Source organism: Phocoena phocoena, chromosome X, assembly GCF_963924675.1.
Source record: "Phocoena phocoena chromosome X, mPhoPho1.1, whole genome shotgun sequence".
NCBI classification, from domain to species: Eukaryota; Metazoa; Chordata; class Mammalia; order Artiodactyla; family Phocoenidae; genus Phocoena; species Phocoena phocoena.
In genome coordinates, this window is record NC_089240.1 from 92,834,829 (window position 1) to 92,850,273 (window position 15,445).

Sequence of the window (15,445 nt, forward strand, 5' to 3'; positions counted from 1 at the left end):
TTTTAAGTATATTTCACTCACCACTTACATCAGAATCGACAGGGGGGAACTAGCTAAAAATGCAGGTTCTGAACCCCTGGAGTTCTGACTCATGAAGCTCAGCATTTTTAACTAGTTTTCAAGTGGATTGTTATTCTATTATGCAATTTTTGAACAGACAACACATTCATATGGCATAAAACTTTAAAAATATAAAAAAATGTATAGAGTGAAAGTGTCACTCCCATCCCTGTCCTCAGCTGACCAGTTCTGACCTTTCCCCAGCCTCACCTGCCATACAAACCTAGGTAACCACTGCTATTCAAGTCTTAGGAATCCTTTCCTGGGTTCTTTATCAGAGATCAAGCAAAAGAGGAAATACATTTTTCACTTGCCCCCCCAAAAACGTTAGAATGCTTTGCATACTGTTCTTTATCTTTAAATACATATATATATATATATATAGATAGATATAGATATAGATAGATAGATAGATAGATAGATAAAAAACAAGGTCTTGGGCTTCCCTGGTGGTGCAGTGGTTGAGAGTCCGCCTGCCAATGCAGGTGACACGGGTTCGTGTCCCAGTCCGGGAAGATCCCACATGCCACGGAGCGGCTGGGCCTGTGGGCCATGGCCGCTGAGCCTGTGCATCCGGAGCCTGTGCTCCACAACAGGAGAGGCCACAACAGTGAGAGGCCCACGTACCGCAAAAAAAAAAAAAAAAAAACCAAGGTCTTACTGTATAGCACAGGGAACTATATTCAATATCTTACAATAACCTATAACAACAAAGAACCTGAAAAAGAATATGTATATATGTTCATATATATAACTGAATCACTTTGCTGTACACCAGAAACTAACACATTTAAATCAACTATACTGCAATAAAAAAATAAAATAAAATAAGTACATATATAACTTAAAGATCTTTTCATAACTGTCAGAGTACTTCCTTACTAGTTTTCACAACTGTATACTATTCCATTATATGGAAAGAGGAGACTTTATTTCACCAGTCACTTTTTTTTTTTTGGCAGTGCCATGCTGCTTGCCGGATCTTAGTTCCCCAACCCGAGCCCTCGGCAGTGAAAGCACAGAGCCCTAACCACTGGACCGCCCGGGAATTCCCTCACCAGTCACTTTTTGATGGACACTTGGGTTGTTTCCAATCCTCTGCTAACTAATATGATCAATGGATGTAATGAATTACCTTGTACATGCACCATTTTCAGATGTGAGATACATTTCCAAAACTAGAGTTGCTTCCCTGGCTGATTCTGATGCACACTGAAATTTAGGAAACACCGGCCTAGGGGTTGCTGATGTGATAGGACTAATTTACATTTGATTAAGCCTTTATGTTAAGACTCAGAGAATGGCAGAGCTGGAGGGACTCTTAGAGACCTTCTTCCTCATTTTACAGATGAGGAAATCGATTCTCAGATAGGGAAGGGACATGCTCACGGTTACACAGCATGCTGGTAGCAGAGCTGAAACAGGAACGCAGGTCTCCTCACTCATAGGCTGGTGTTCTGCTACCTGTGATTATCATCAACAAGCAAATGTGGAGCGCCCAGCAAGGTGTACGATGGTCTCTAGCTGCAGCAGATAGGGCACACACACGGGAAAGACAATGCATCGTAGCTGGTATGAAACACCAGATCTATGCGGTCTTGGGATGGCAGACTTTCAGACAATATCAGAATTAAGCAAACTGTTCTATAAGCTATTATGAGCCACTGACCTCTTTCCACAGGATGGAGAGAGGCCAATGGTTCTCTATGCATCTAATTGAGTCCCAATTCTGGAAAGAGTAAAAACTTTGGGTTTCTGTGTAGCTTCTTTAATGGGCTTGCTGGGGAAGGGAAGGTGTAGCTAGTGACTTGTTACTGAAGACCAAAGTCCGGAGGGAGATGATTTGGGGTTGGTAAATCTCAATGGAGGTGCCATTCTTATTCTGTAGGTCCATTTCACAATGTATGGAAAACCTCGTTGAGAAAACAAAGATCTTCTAGAAGGAACAAGTGCCCTCTCAAAGTCCTCCTACCTGAGACTCTCTTGCCTAATTAGAGATTCATTTTTTTCATTTATGGCCTCTATGAGATGCTTGCTGTCTCTGTCACCTCGTATCCATCACAAAGGTAAGGTGGGATGGTGTCAAAGCAAATCTTGTTGGGAATTCCCAACAAGTGGTCTGGTGGTCCAGTGGTTAGGACTCCATGCTTTCACTGCCGAGGGCTTGGGTTCAATCCCTGGTCAGGTAACCAAGATCCCACAAGCCAAGTGGCCAAAAAAAAAAAAAAAAAAAAGGAAACCTTGTTAATCTTAAAGCCTTATAGATTCTTTTCTCACTATCTTAGCCAAATAAAGAAGATGTGTGTGTGTGTGCGTGCGCGCGCGAGTGTGTTCAAAACCAAGCTAATCGTTTTTTGCGGGGGAGGTCTTACATAAAGTAGCAGGACAGTTTGTCTGTTGTCCTTATGTCTGATTTCAACATAAAAGGAGCAAATATCCTAGCTGAAGAGTTCAGACAGGCATCAGGGGAGCCTGGGATTTTGAACTGCAGGGGCTGTGTGCGCCAGTCTGAGAAGATGCCTTCTTTATCCCATTATCAGCCACTCTCCAGTTCTAATTTCGATGAGAACAAGACAATTGTTAAGTGGAGTTCCTCACTTAACAGCTTAATGAACCATTAGCTATAACAGCCTCCCCTTTGTCTGGTCAGCAATCCCTTGTGTCTCCCGAGAGACGGGAGTGGAGGAGAGGGCCTTCGGAAAGTAACAGGTAAAAGCAGCTGAAGGAAATTAAACTGTAAGTTTTTCAACTCTGAAACATCGATGACCTAATGGAACCAAGAGAGCCCAGAGCTTGGAGACCTTCACCCCGCCCCCATTCCCAAGCAAGAGGATGAAGTAGGATTTTGTCAGTCTCACGGTGCTTGGCCGAGACCTGCTTGACTGTTGAAATCATCTGACAGCCTTTCCCCAGGACCTATATAGGCATTCTAGGACCGTAGGCCTCTCTTTCTCAAAGTAGAGTTCTTGGAACACATCTATGAGAATCATGTGGAAAGCTTGTGAGAAAACGCTTCGCCTTGGGAGCTTCTGGGCTGGTGAACATGCGGAGATTTGGGGAGAGTGGAGCTCTCTGAGAGGGCATGGAAGCTCCACGCCCTTTCCCCATACCTTGCCCTTTGCATCTCTTCCATCTTACTGTTCCTAAGTTATATTCTTTTCTGATAAACAGGTAATCTAGTTTTAAAAAAAAACAACTTCACCTCAGACCGCTGAATCAGAATCTCTGGTAGTAGGACCCAGGTATCTGCATTTTCTTTATTGCTTAAATCTGTGATACCGTAAAAGACAACAACTGCTGTCCTTACTATGAGGAGACTTTGTTTAGGGGTTCCTACTCCTTCTGGCCAAACAGGTTTCAGGGTCATAATCACGTATAAACACCATGATAGTGGCAGAGCACGTTAACTGAGCACTTACTCTATGCCAGCCTCTGTGCTAAGTGCTTTGGACATTACTATTGCATATATAATCCTTGCAATTGCCAAGTGAGGCAAGGGATATTATCTGTATCTCACAGATAAGAAGATTGAGGTTTAACACATGGAAGCAACCTAATTGTCCATCGACAGAGGAATGGATAAAGAAGATGTGGTATATATATATATATATATATAATATATATATATATATATACACACACACATATATACATACAATGGAATACTACTCAGCCCTAAAAAAGCATGAAATGATGCCATTTGCAGCAACATGGACAGATCTAGAGATTATCATACTAAGTGAAGTAAGCCAGACAGAGAAAGACAAATACCGTATGATATCACTTATATGTGGAATCTAAAATAGGACACAAATGAACTTATCTATGAAACCAAAACAGACTCACAGACGTAGAGAGCAAATTTGTGGTTGCCAAAGGGAAAGGGGGGTGTGGGAGGGATGGATTGGGAGTTTGAGATTAGCAGATGCAAACTATTATATATATGTATAACTGAATCACTTCATTGTGCACCAGAAACTAACACAACATTGTATATCAATTATACTTCAATAAAATAAATTAAAAAAATAAAATAACATTATGGCATTTCAAAAATGTTTAAAAAAAAAAGAAGATTAAGGCTTGAAGAAGTGAAGGAAAGACAGCTAGTAAGTGGCAGAGCTGGGATTCGAACTGAAGTCTACCCATCTCCAAAGGCCATGATCTGAGCCTTTACTATACCCTGCCTCAAACAATCATTCTAATGTTGCCTCTTTGTAATATCATTTTGCCACCAGATCTTTTTTTCAAATCTTCTTTCTCTGTCCTCATGTACCATCTTTGGTGCTCACTCCTACTTGCTGAAGGTAAATCGGACTCCTTTACTTAGTTGACTTTTCAGCATTCTGGATACTTGATATTTGTTTGGGTTGATGCTCTGTTACAAAAGTGAGTGAATCCAGAGCCTGCTTTCCATGTAACAGTTGCTTGAGGTACACCCTAAACGCTTGTCATTCAACTGCCAACCTGGCCAACTCAATGTTTACTTCTGCCAAGTTTTCTAACTCCCACTTTTACAAAGTCAGTGCTGGATATCTGGTTGTGCATTTATGTTGATTCCCAGGAAAAAAAGCGATGAAAAAAATCATTATTATTTTAAAAAATGAGTGGCACTAATTTACAGTTCACCCCATCACTTCATAATACGTTGCTTTTATGAACCTCAGTCCACCTCAGTCCACCAGCAGGCTGGCCTTCAAGGGGCTGAAACAGACCTGCTTTTAGAAACTGGCCTATCTGGAAATGAGGGCAGGTTGAGTTTGTTATTTTTAGGAAGTGCATTTGTTGTTGGCCTCTAATAATGCCAAGTACATAACTAAAGAGGAGAGCCTCCCTGGAAGGCAACAGATGGTAACCCCAATTAAATGGGGACTCTTTAACAAGTTCTTTCCTCCTCTCTGGGTCCCATCTGAAATAGCAAGGCCTTGGATTAGATGACAGACAAAGGTCCTTCTATCTCTAATCATTTAGAGCAAACCCCCCAAAGTAGCCAATCTTCCAGAACAATCTTCACATTAGTACTCCTATTAGTTACCTACATGCTCAACTTCTCTAATAAGAGACCCCAAAATATTGTAGTTGAAACAAGACAGAAGGTTTTTTTTTTCCACTCACTTAAGAATCCAAGGAGGTGGTCCAGGGCTGACGTGGAGGTTTGGAGATGTTAAGGGCACAGACTCCTTCTATCTTGTTTCTCCCCACCTTGTTAACATTCCAGCTCATAGAGACAGAGCACATGGACAGTGAAAGGCACACTTCATTCTTTCTTTCTTCCAGTTTTATTGACATATAATTGACATACAGCAATGTGTAAGTCTAAGGTGTACAGCATAATGATTTGACTCACATACATCATGAAATGATCATCACAATAAGTTTAGTAAGCATCTATCATCTCATATAGATACAAAATTAAAGAAATAGAAAAAATATATTTCCTTGTGATGAGAACTCTTAGGATTTACCCTCTTAATGGTTTTCATATATAACATACAGCACTGTTATCTTTCATATATAACATACAGCACTGTTATCTTTATCTTGTTGTACATTCCATCCCTAGTACTTATTTATCTTATAGCAGGAAGTTTGTACCTTTTGACTGCCTTCATCCAATTCCCCCTCCCCCCTGACTTCCCACCCCCCAACCCCGCCTCTTGTAACCACAGATCTCATCCCTTTTCCTGTTTGTTTGTTTGCTTGGGGGTTTTTTGTTTTTAATATTTATTTATTTACTTGGTTGCGCCGGGTCTTAGTTGTGGCAGGTGGGCTCCTTAGTTGTGGCATGCGACCTCTCAGTTGCAGCATGCATGTGGCATCTAGTTCACATGATCCCAGGGATTGAACTCGGGCTCCCTGCATTGGGAGAGCGGAGTCTTATCCACTGCGCCACCAGGGAAGTCCCTGTTTGTTTGTTTTTTGAACTGTAATTGACCTACAACACTATGTTACACAACATAGTGATTTGGTATTTCTATACATTTGAAAATAATCACCAAGATAAGTCAAGTTACGATATCCCACCATACAAAGATACTACATAGTTGTTGACTGTATTCCCCACACTGTACATTTCATACTTGTGACTCATTTTATTTTGCAGCTGGAAGTTTGTACCTCTTAATCTCCCTCACCTATGGAGAGGAATGGAATATATGCGTCTCTCTTTTAAGGACACAACTCAAAAATTGCAAATATCCATTCTACTTGAGTCTGATTGGCTAAGAACCCAGTAACTCGGCCACATCTACCTGCCTGGGATGTTGGAAAATGAAATCTTTACCTGGCCTAGCATATGCAGTTAAATCTCCTATTACAGACTTCCCTGGTGGCGCAGTGGTTAAGAATCCGCCTGCCAATGCAGGGGACACAGGTTCAAGCCCTGGTCTGGGAAGATCCCACATGCCGTGGAGCAACTAAGCCCCTGTGCCACGACTACTGAGCCTGTGCTCTAGAGCCTGTGAGCCACAACTACTGAAGCCTGCACGCCTAGAGTCTGTGCTCTGCAACAAGAGAAACCACCGCAATGAGAAGCCCACGCACCGCAATGAAGAGTAGCCCCTGCTCGCCGCAACTAGAGAAAGCCCGCGCCCAGCAACGAAGACCCAACGCAGCCATAAATAAATAAATTTACAAAGTTCCTATTTCTATTGAAAAACATGAGGATAAATATTGTGAGGAGTCAACAAGCAGTCTGTGGCAGAGCACTATATTATGAATGAATAACCTTGCTAATCTCTTTTTCCCCAAAGACTCCTTGGTTCACTGGCTTGTTCCCCATGGCTGTAACCAAGCAAGAAGGTTCTTTCTGTTTTATTTTTATTTTATTTTATTTTAACTGAAATATGGTTGATTGACAATGTTGTGTTAGTTTCAGGTGCATAGCACAGTGATTCATTTACACACACACACACACACACACACACACACACACCCCACACATATTTTCTTTTTCAGGTTATTTTCCCTTATAGACTATTTTTTTTTTCCCTTATAGACTATTACAAAATATTGAGTATGGAACCCTGTAGGTCCTTGTTGGTTATCTATATTATATATAGTAGTGTGTATATGCTAATCCTAACCTTCTAATTTATCCCTCCCTTCCTTTCCCCTTTGGTAACCATAAGTTTCTTTTCCATGTCTGTGGGTCTGTTTCTGTTTTGTAAATAAGTTTATTTGTATCATTTTTTAAAGATTCCACATATAAGTGATATCATATGATATTTGTCTTTCTCTTTCTGACTTACTTCACTTAGTATGATAATCTCTAGGTCCATCCATGTTGCTGCAAATGGCATTATTTCATTCCTTTTTATGGCAGAGTGATATTCCATATATATATATATATATATATATATATATACACACACACACACATCTTCTTTATCCATTCCTCTGTTGATGGACATTTAGGTTGCTTCCATGTCTTGGCTATTGTAAATAGTGCTGCAATGAACATAGGAGTGCATGTATCTTTTTGAATTAGAGTTTTCTCCGGATATATCCCCAGGAGTGGGATTGCAGGATCATATGATAACTCTATTTTTTTTTTCACACACCACACAGCTTGGCTTGCGGCATCTTAGTTCCATGACCAGGGATCGGATCAGTGTCCCTTGCAGTGGAAATGTGGAGTCTTAACCACTGGACTGCCAGGGAAGTCCCATGGTAACTCTATTTTTAGTTTTTTAAGGAAACTCCATACTGTTCTCCATAGTGGCCGTAACAATTTACATTCCCACCAACAGTGCAAGAGGGTTCCCTTTTCTCCACGCCCTCTCCAGCATTTGTTATTTGTAGACTTTTTCATGACAGCCATTCTGACAGGTGTGAGGTGATACCTCATTGTAGTTTTGATTAAGCAAGAAGGTTCTTGATGAAAGGGGTAGGACGAAGTCCTGTGGTCTGCTATGAAATGGGCCTTAGGCCAGCCTCAAGTGGACTTTGACTCCTGGAGGGACAGAATATCTGTTCTCCAAGCTGCTATCATCTGTAAAATCTGATCGAGATGCTGGAGGGGGCCACCAACCACTTTGAATGAATTTCATCCTTCAGTTGAATTCAAACCATAGGCATTTTTTCTAGGGTGTTGGTAAGAACTGGTTGCCATGTTCCTTTTTGACCCATTTATTTGTATCAGCATACACGTTATTTATTGGTTCTGAGTATTATAAAGAGCATGGGTTTTGGTATCAGATCAGTGTTGCTTTGAGGAAATTGTAACCACTTTGTGCTTTAGTTTCTTCATTTGTTAAACTGCGGTAAAATCATCTAATTCAAGGGATGGTTGTGAGGATTATGTGAGTCAGGAACTATTAAATTACCCAGAATATTCTGCATATTAGGCACTCAATACACATTCTATTTATTAACTCCAACAATAACATGAATGATTCATTTATTAAGTGCCTATTGTGTATGTGCCAGGCACTGTGCTAGCTTCTACATAAACAGCTGTTCACGTGTACATGTTTTAGTATCTGAGAACCACGGAAAACTTCTTTACAAAGAGATGCTTAATTCTGGCTTTGTGAACGAATGTGGGCTACTTTTCCCACTTAATAGAAACTTGCTGAGTGTCTGGCAAAGGGCTTAGAGGGGGGCAGAGTGCCAGCAGAAAGTGAATCAATGGCCCTAATTTGGTGATGGTTTCCATTTCCTTCTTTCTTCATTAAAACTCAATTTAATGAGTTTCCTCAACTTTTTTCATACTTTACCTGCCAACTCTGTCTGAGAACATCTGGTATCTCAGAACTGTAGATCTTGAAAGTCCTTAACATTCTCCCTCTCTGAATCATGCTACCTTTGAGACTAGTAGTAGTTTAAATGCCAGCCAGCCACTTACTGGCTGTGTGACCTTGAATAAGTCACTTCCATCTTCTAAACTTCACTTTCCTCATTTATGAAATGAGTATATTAACAAAACCCACTTTATAGGTTTGTTGTGAGGATTGAATGAGACAATGCACGCAACTTGTTTAACATGGTATCTGACACATAGTAATCAATACATGTTAACTATTTTCATTCATTCATTCATTCAATGGATGTTTATCAAGTGCTAGAAAAAAGCTTGGCACTGTGCTTTCCAAAATCTTCCAATTTCACTGGGAAACCAAGACAATATATAACCTGTGAGAACCCTGTGGGAATTTAAGTTGGAAAACAGTATGGAGATTCCTCAAAAAATTAAAAATATTACTACCATAAAATCCAGCAATTCCCTTCTGGCTATTTACCTGAAGAAAACAAAAACACTAATTCAAAAAGATATATGCATTCCTATGTTCATTGCGGCATTATTTACAATAGCCAAATAAGGAAGCAACCTAAATGCCCATCAACAAATGGATAAAGAGAGGTGGTGTGTGTATATGTATATATATAATGGAATACTACTCAGCCATAAAAACATGAAATTTTGCCATTTGGGACAACATGGATGGACCTTGAGGGTATTACGCTAAGTGAAATAAGTCAGATGGAGAAAGACAAATACCATATGATTTTACTCATATGTGGGATATATTAAAATATAATAATAATAAATGAGCAAGCCAAACTAAACAAAAGCAAGCACATAGATACAGAGACCAGTGTAATGGTAACCAGTGGGGAAGGGGGGTGGAGGAGGGCAAAATGGGTAAAGAAGGTCAACTGTATGGTGATGGATGGAAACTAAACTTTTGGTGGAAAGCATGATATAGTGTATACAGGAGTAGAAATATAATGTTGTACAGATGAAATGTATACAATGTTATAAACCAACATTACCTCAATTTAAGAAAAAGATATAACCTATGGGGCTTCCCTGGTGGCGCAGTGGTTGAGAGGCCGCCTGCCGATGCAGGGGACACGGGTTCGTGCCCCGGTCCGGGAAGATCCCACATGCCGCGGAGCGGCTGGGCCCGTGAGCCATGGCCGCTGAGCCTGCGCATCCAGAGCCTGTGCTCCGCAATGGGAGAGGCCGCAGCAGTGAGAGGCCTGCGTACCGCAAAGAAAAAAAATGATATAACCTATGAAATGTTAAATAAAAAGCTGAATGTGATCCATGACAAACAAAACAAGACAAGATCAGAGGGGACTTCCTTGGTGGTCCAATGCAGGGGACACGGGTGCAATCCCTGGTCTGGGAACTAAGATCCCATATGCCGCGGGACAACTAAGCCCATGCACCACAACTACTGCGCTTGTGCGCCTCAGCGAGAGAGCCCGTGTGCCGCAGACTACAGAGCCCACGTGCCCTGGAGCCCACGTGTCACAACTAGAGAGAGAAAACCTTCACGGCACAACTAAAGAGAAGTCCACCTGCAACAAAGATCCTGCATGCCAAAACTAAGACCCAACACAGCCAAAAAATAAAGAAAAAAGAAAAAAAAAAAAAAAGACAAGGTCAGGGGAGAAAAAGGTGACTGTGGCCCAGAGCAGTGTTTTTTAAACTTTCCTGGCTTGAGTTTAATTTCCATCAAACCTTAGAGCCTTTTAGTCAGGTCACAATTTGAAAACCAGTGGATGAGAGTGAATAAGATGTGGTTATATAGAGGGGAAGGGACAGGTAGCAATGGAAGAACAGCGGGCTGGGACAGGTCGTGAAGGCCTTGATATGCTCAGACAGAGAATTTGGTCTTGACTGCTTTGGGGAAGGTCCAAATCCAGGGTCCCTGAGCCATCTTTCCCACTACCTAACAACGGCAAACAGCCACTACCACTCTGTCCACTCTCTATAAACCCAACCTTGTCTCTATTGACAAGAAAAAGGAAAAACAAAACTCAATGCCCACCCACCCAAGCTAGCCCTGTGGGAAGTGTCTTTGAAGATGACATTGCAGTCCAGACATCTGGAGCAAACTAGCAGGCTCTATTTATTGTATAAAAATTGCTGAACATACTTTTCTTTTCCTTAACCCTAAGTAAAGCTACCCTAGGGTTTCATGTCAGTGGTTTTGAATTTTATTAAACAAAATAGGTATTTAGTTCCTGCTTGGCTGAAGTTTGGTGGGCTTTCCAGAATTTTTTTTCTCCATAACTCTCCCCTTTCTTCTCTGTTTTATCAGGGTTCTTGATTGTAAGTAGAAGAAACCAAGAAACTACAGCTAACCTAATCAAACAATAAAAACAAAAGAAAATTTATTGAAAGGATGTCGGTGTGGCAGGGGGAGCTCCCCAAGTCAAGAGGAGGTTAGCTTGGAAGATGATATGAATCTTCTTCAATCTTCCAATATGATAAGGGTTCCGGGGCCACCAAGAAACACACAACATTCTTCCAGCAGGAACAGTATGGCTGGGACACTGTGGGTGAGGCTAAGCATTGTCAAGACTACAGTGACGAGATACTAATCATCCCTGTCTCTTGGTCAGTTGCTCCAGATTCTTCGTCCTAGGAATGGGGGGAGAGGGGGAGAAGATCTCTATTCTTCAACTTCTCTAGTTGAGGCAGGATACTTTGTACCAGTATCTCCATCTTAGGAGATCTCCCTTCAAATAGGAAGAGAATGAATGGTGGTCAGCCAACAACTAAGCTAACAAGCAAAGCAATGGTCTATAGCTTCTCCCACACAATGTTTTTCAAACTGCAGTTGATAACACATTATTGAGTTGTGAGATTAATTTCGTGGATGTTGAGTTACATTTACTGATTTTCAAATATTAGACAAGTCTTACACTTCTGAGATAAAGTCTAGCTGGTCATAATGTATTATCCTTTTTTCATATTATTGGACTCAAATTGTTAAAATTTGGTTTGGAATCTTTGCATCTAGGTTCCTGAGGGATATTGTTCTGTAGCTTTCTTTCCTTGTACCAACTTTAGTAATGCTGTTCTCATAAAATAAGTTTAGAAGGTTTCCCTCCTCTTCAATATTCTGGAAGGGTTTGGGTAGAATATATGTTATTTCTTCTTTAAATGTTTGGTAGAATTCACCAGCAAAGCAATCTGGGCTTAGAATTTCCTTGTGGGAAGGGTTTTAACCACAAATTCAATTTCATTAATAGATATAGTGCTATTCATGTTATCTATTTCTTCTTGAGTGAGTTTTCACAGAATGTGTCTTTCATCTAAGGTGTTGACTTTTTAGGAATAAAGTTGTTCATAACATTCCCTTACTTTCCTTTTAATATCTATATTGATGTCAACTCTTTCATTAATTGGTAATTTGTCTCAATTGGTAATGAATTGGTAATTTGGTGTTAGATCCAACTTTTGCCTGTGGATATCCAGTTTTCCTAGCAGCATTTATTGAAAAGACTGTCCTTTCCCCATTGATTGATCTTGGCAATAATCTTTTGACCATGTATGCAAGGATTTATTTTTGGGATCTCTCTATTCTATTCAATTGATCTCTATGTCTGTCTTATGGCAGTACCACACTGCTTTTGTTATTTTGCCTTATGATTATGGACTAGAAATTGTTATGAACTTGGGTAAATATTTTGGAATAATTGCTGAAAAGTCTTTTAATATCCTAACATTTTATATTTTTAGTACCACACTGTTTTGATTACTATAGCTTTGTAGTAAATTTTGAAATCAGGAACTGTGAGGCCTCTAGCTTTGTTCCACTTTTTCAACATTATTTTAGCTATTTGGGTCCCTTGAGATTCCATATGCATTTTTAGGACTTTTAAAAAAATCTCTAGATCCTCTCTGGGTAGTATTAACATCTTAAGAATATTAAGTCTTCCAATCATGTTGGGAAAATTGGATAACACCATGCAAAGCAATGAAACTGGACCCCCATTTTACACGATTCACAAAAAGTAACTCAAGATGGATTAAAGACATAAATGTAAGACCTGAAACTATAAAATGGCTAGAAAAAAAAAACATAGAGGAGACTTCCCCGGTCATCCAGTGGTTAAGACTCCACGCTTCCAATGCAGGGGGCACTGGTTCAATCGCTGGTCAGGGAAATGAGATCCCATATGCAGTGCAGCCATGCAGTGTGGCCAAAAGAACAACAAAAAGCCATAGAGGAAAAGCTCCTTGACATTGGTTTGGCAATGATTTTTTTGGATGACACCAAAAACATAGGCAATAATAGCAAAAGTAAACAAGCAGTACTACATCAAAATAAAAATCTTCTGGGCAGCAAAAGAAACCATCAACAAAATGAAAAGATACCTTACCAAATGGGAGAAAATATTTGCAAACCATATATCTGGTAATGGGTTAATATCTAAAATATATAAAGAACTCATACAACTCAATAGCAAAAAAGTAATAATAATCTGATTAAAAATAGGCAAAGGGGGGCTTCCCTTGTGGCACAGTGGTTAAGAATCCGCTTGCCAATGCAGGGGACACGGGTTCGAGCCCTGGTCCGGGAAGATCCCACGTGCCGCGGAGCAACTAAGCCCGTGCACCACAACGACTGAGCCTGTGCTCTAGAGCCTGCGAGCCACAACTACTGAAGCCCAACCTCCTGCAGCCCGTGCTCCACAACAAAGAGTAGCCCCTGCTCACCGTAACTAGAGAAAGCCTACGCACAGCAACGAAGACCCAACGCAGCAAAAAAAAAAAAAAAAAAAAAAAAAAAAAAAAAAAGTAGGCAAAGGATCTGAACAGGCTATTTTTCCAAAGAAGATATACAAATGGGCAACAGGTACACAAAAATGTGCTCAACATTACTAATCATCAGAGAAATGCAAATCAAAACCACAATAAGATATCACCCCACAGCTGTTAGAATGGTTATCATAAAAAAGATAAGAGATAACAAATATTGGTAAGGATGTGGAGAAAAGGGAACACTTTTACCCTGCTGGTGGGAATATAAATTGGTGCAGCCATTATGGAAAATAGTATGAAAGGTCCTCAAAAATTTAAAAATAGAACTACCAGATGATCTAGCAATCCCATTTCTAGGTATATATCCATAGGAAATAAAATTAATGTCTTGAAGAGATATCTGAACCCCATGTTCAATGCAGCATTATTCATAATAACCAAGATATGTAAACAACCTAAGTGTCCATCATCAGATGAATGGATAAAGGTGTTATATATATCATAGATATATGAATATTATTCAGCCATAAAAGAAGGAAAAAGGAAATTCTGCCATTTGGAGCAACATGGATGAAACCAGAGAGCATTAGGTATGCTACGCTAAATGCATCACACAAAGGAAGAAAGACATACTGTATGATCTCACTTATATGTGAAATCTAAAAAAAGAAAAGTAAGTCAAACTCAAAAACAGAGAGTAGAATGGTGTTTGCCAGAGGTGGGAGATGGGGGAAATGGGGAGGTGTTGGTCAAAGGATACAAACTTTCAGTTATAAGATGAGTAAGTTTTGAGGATCTAATATTCAGCATGGTGATTATAGTTAATAATAATGTATGGTATACTTGATATTTGCTAAGAGAGTGGCTCCTAAATCATTCTCACCAAATGGGAAAAAAAGTAACTATGTGAGGTGATGGATTTGTTAATTAACTTGAGTTTGGTAATCATTTCACAATGTGTACTTGTATCAAATCATCACGTTGTACACTTTAAATATACACAAATTTATTTGTCAATTATACCTCAATAAAGCTGGAAAGGGGCAAGAAAAGAGTTGACACCTGGAGATTGGATCTGTTAAATCTCAGTGCCAAAACTTGATAGAACCTTAGAAAATATTCCTGGAATGAAGGAAGGGATCCCCAGTGGTAGCTTGAGGACTCCAACATGTATTTGGTGACTGGATGGGGTTTCTTTCAAATGTGACCAGAAGGAATTTCTGAAAAGTTGCCAGCTATTCAAATGATCTGTAAGGTATCTCTCACTTTGAGAATTCCATGATTCCACATTTCAAGTGATGGAAATTGGACTTATTTACACAATGCTGAGATTCTTCTTACATAATGTGCTTTGACTTCCATGACTTCATGAAAGAGAGAACTTCATGAAAGAGAGAACTTCATGAAAAGAGAATTGCTGCCTTGCAGGGAACAGGCATAAAGTTTTCAATATTTCTTAGGGGAAATCTGCAAATGAGAGAAGAAAATGAAAAAAAAAAGGCATTTCAGATACAGAAAAAAGAAGACATCCAAAAATGTTCAGTGAAGAGTTAACATGGTAGTTAACTATTCCCAAATTTAGGAAGCCCATTTTTTCAAATAAATATCTGAAGAAAAAAAATATATTGTCTTCCAATCCATGAACACAGGATACATTTCTATTTATGTTTTCTTCAATTTCTTTCAGCAATGTTTTAATTTTTGTTTTGTTTCTGTTTTTTTTAATTGAGGTATAATTGACATATGACATTATATTAGTTTCAGATGTAATGAATTTCAGATGTAATGTAATGAATTTCAGATGTTTTTTTTAATTGAGGTATAATTGACATATGACATTATATTAGTTTCAGATGTAATGAATTCAGTATTTGT